This window comes from Lathyrus oleraceus, chromosome 6 (assembly GCF_024323335.1).
Source record: "Lathyrus oleraceus cultivar Zhongwan6 chromosome 6, CAAS_Psat_ZW6_1.0, whole genome shotgun sequence".
NCBI lineage: Eukaryota > Viridiplantae > Streptophyta > Magnoliopsida > Fabales > Fabaceae > Lathyrus > Lathyrus oleraceus.
This window is the reverse complement of record NC_066584.1, coordinates 405,685,606-405,689,570: the sequence shown is the minus strand read 5'-3', so window position 1 is coordinate 405,689,570 and position 3,965 is coordinate 405,685,606. Positions and strand designations below refer to the sequence as shown.

Below are 3,965 nucleotides of genomic sequence, written 5' to 3'. Positions count from 1 at the left end.
AAGATCCAAACCTTCATTTATCCGTATTTGTCCAATACGCTGATACTGTTAAAGCTAATGGTGTCACTTCAGAGGCAATTCGACTTCGTCTTTTCCTTTCTCATTAAGAGATAGCGCTAGAAGATGGCTTCAATCTCTTCCTTCCAACTCAGTCACCACATGGAACGAGTTGAAGAAAGTTTTTCTTGCCCGATATTTTCCGCCAAGCAAAACAGCTATGTTAAGAGCCCAGATAAACGGATTTAAACAGAAAGACAACGAGCCTCTTTTCGAAGCATGGGAAAGATACAAAGACATGATGAGACTTTGCCCACACCATGGTTTGGAAGACTGGTTAGTAATTCACACATTTTATAATGGTCTCTTATACAATACAAGGTTAACAATAGACGCCGCTGCAGGTGGTGCACTAATGAACAAACCTTATGCTGATGCTTACCAGCTTATCGAGAGCATGGCCCAAAACCACTATCAATGGGGAACCGAACGAACAACAGTGGAAAAACCTCAACCGAAAATTGGCATGTACGAGATAAGTAACCTTGATCACGTCAATGCAAAAGTGGATGCTTTGGTCCAGAAGATTGAAAGTTTAAACGTATCGCCTCCAGCAGCCGTGGTTGCTATAACTCAGAATTGCGAGGTCTGTGGAATCCAAGGCCACACTCCTGCGGAATGTCAACTCTTGACTGGAATCCAAACAGAGCAAGTAAACTATGCTCAAGGAAGCCCCTATTCGAATACCTATAACCCAAATTGGAAGAACCATCCAAACTTCTCATATAAGAGTAATAATGCTTTATACGCACCTGGACAGTCTCCAAATCAAGCCCCATCTATACCTCCAGGATATCAGAAACCGAATCCTAACAATAATACCCCTAGAAAATCCAACTTGGAAATCATGATGGAAAACTTTATAGCTTCCCAACAACAAACCAATAAAGATTTCTTAAACCAGAACATACACACTGGCGAACAACTTAAACAACTAGCAAGCAAAGTAGATGCCCTGGCTACCCATAACAAAATGCTGGAAACGCAAATATCTCAAGTAGCTCAACAACAAGCACCTACTGCTGCACCAACTGGTACATTCCCTGGACAGCCCCAACCCAATCCGAGAAGCCAAGCTCATGCAATTATATTGAGAAGTGGAACGGAAGTGGAAGGACCGTCTGACCCAAGGATAGAAAACCAAAACCCTGAGAAATCCATTGAGGAAAGTGAACCTAAGGAAAAGGAAGAGAGTAATAAGGAAACCCTAAAAAAGAAGGAACCTTATGTACCTCCACCACCTTACAAACCACCTATACCTTACCCTCAAAGGCTTGTTAAAACCAAAGATGTAGGCCAATTTAGAAAATTTGTTGATCTCCTTAAACAATTAAACGTTACAATTCCGTTTACCGAAGCTATTACGCAGATGCCCTCATATGCTAAATTCTTAAAAGAAATTCTTTCTAATAAGAGGAAACTTGAGGATAGCGAAACCGTTACACTCCCTGCCGAATGTAGCGCTATAATCCAAAACATGCCCCATAAACTCAAGGATCCGGGTAGCTTCTCTATACCCTGTCACATAGGAAAATTTGTCATCGACAAAGCCTTATGCGATTTAGGAGCCGGAATTAGCATTATGCCCTTATCCATATGTAAGAAACTGGAGATGGGAGAATTAAGACCGACCAAAATGTCTGTGCAATTAGCAGATCGTTCCATCAAATATCCTGTAGGAATCCTTGAAAACGTTCCCGTACGCATAGGTCAGTTTTACATTCCCACTGACTTCACAATTATGGACATTAGAGAAGATGATACGACACCTATTATACTAGGAAGACCATTCTTAGCAACTGCCGGTGCAATCATAGACGTAAAACGAGGACGACTCACCTTCGAAGTAGGTGAAGAAAAAATTGAATTCATTCTTTCCCAATTCTTGAAAGCACCTGCAATAGAAGATACATGTTACTTCATGGATATCATCGATGAATGCATAAAAGAAGCAGAGTCAGGAGAAGTCAAACCATCAGATTATCTTTTAGAGGACAAATCTAAACAATGCCTAGCAATAACACCAGATCCTACGCAGTGTCTTAACAAACCAACCCCTGATTTGAAAACACTTCCCAAAAATCTGAGATATGAATTCCTAGACTTAGAACTTGAACGACCTGTGATAGTTAATGCAGATCTAGGAAGACTCGAAACAGAAAAACTCCTACATATCTTAAGAAAATATCCAACTGCACTAGGATACCACATCACCGATCTTAAAGGAATAAGCCCTTCTATTTGTATGCACCGCATCATGTTAGAAGAAGACTATAAAACCTCTAGGGAACACCAGAGAAGACTAAATCCGATCCTAACTGAGGTAGTAAAGAAAGAAATAACCAAGTTATTAGAAGCAGGTATTATATATCCTATATCTGACAGCAAATGGGTTAGTCCTGTACACGTTGTACCCAAGAAAGGAGGCATAACCGTTATTGAAAACGAAAAAGGAGAAACTATAACTAAACGAATCGAATCGGGATGGAGAATGTGCATTGATTATAGGAAACTAAATAAAGCAACCCGAAAAGATCATTTCCCTTTACCATTCATTGACCAAATGTTAGAACGATTAGCTAAACATTCACATTTCTGTTATTTAGACGGTTATTCAGGCTTCTTTCAAATACCAATTCACCCTGATGACCAAGAAAAGACAACATTCACATGCCCTTTTGGTACCTTCGCGTATAGACGAATGCCGTTTGGTCTGTGTAATGCCCCTGCAACTTTTCAAAGATGCATGATGGCAATATTCGCCGACTTTCTCGAAAACATCATGGAAGTATTTATGGATGACTTTTCTGTATACGGACAAAGTTTCGAAGAATGCCTTGAAAACCTGGAAAGAGTTCTGGAGCGATGTGTAAAAGTAAACTTAGTACTTAATTGGGAAAAGTGCCACTTTATGGTACAAGAAGGAATTGTTTTAGGACACATCATCTCGAACAGAGGAATTGAAGTAGACAAAGCCAAAATAGAGGTAATCGAAAATCTTCAACCCCAAGAACCGTGAGAGAAGTACGAAGCTTTCTAGGACACGCCGGTTTTTACCGACGATTCATCAAAGACTTCTCTAAGATAACCAAACCCTTAACCGGACTGTTGATGAAAGATGCTGAATTCATATTCGACGATAACTGTTTAAAAGCATTTCAAACTCTTAAACAAGCATTGATCTCCGCACCCATTATGCAGACACCAGACTGGAATGAACCATTCGAAATAATGTGCGATGCCAGTGATTATGCTGTAGGTGCTGTTTTAGGACAAAGAAAGGATAAAAAGCTTCACGTTATATATTACGCTAGCAGAACCCTGGATGAAGCACAGATGAATTATGCCACAACCGAGAAAGAACTCCTAGCAGTGGTATTTGCGCTAGATAAATTTCGTTCTTACTTGGTAGGAGCCAAAATAATAGTTTACACTGATCACGCTGCTATCAGGTACCTTTTAACAAAAAAGGATGCTAAACCTAGACTCCTAAGATGGATCTTGTTACTACAAGAATTCGACTTAGAAATCAAGGACAAGAAAGGAACTGAAAACGTAGTAGCAGACCACCTCTCTAGACTTGAGAACCTTGAACCAGAAAGAACATCCATTAATGATGATTTCTCGTATGACAAACTCATAGCTACTTTGGAAGAGAACAACTCCGACATGCAAGTAGAAACCACCTTAGCTATATCTGTCATACCATGGTACGCTGATCTAGTCAATTATTTAGCTGCCGGAATAGTTCCACCTACTTTATCTTACCAGCAGAAGAAACGATTCTTCCACGACATAAAACACTATTACTGGGATGATCCCTTACTTTTCAAAAGAGGCCCCGATGGTATTTTCCGTCGATGTATACCCGAAGAAGAGGTAGAAAATATAATCCAACACTGTCACTC

General features: G+C 40.0%; 1 pseudogene; it reads right to left on the bottom strand.

The window, feature by feature from the left end:
• Window positions 1-224: 224 nt before the first annotated feature.
• On the bottom strand, window positions 225-324 carry LOC127099213 (uncharacterized; annotated as a pseudogene).
• Between the last annotated feature and the right edge of the window lie 3,641 nt (window positions 325-3,965).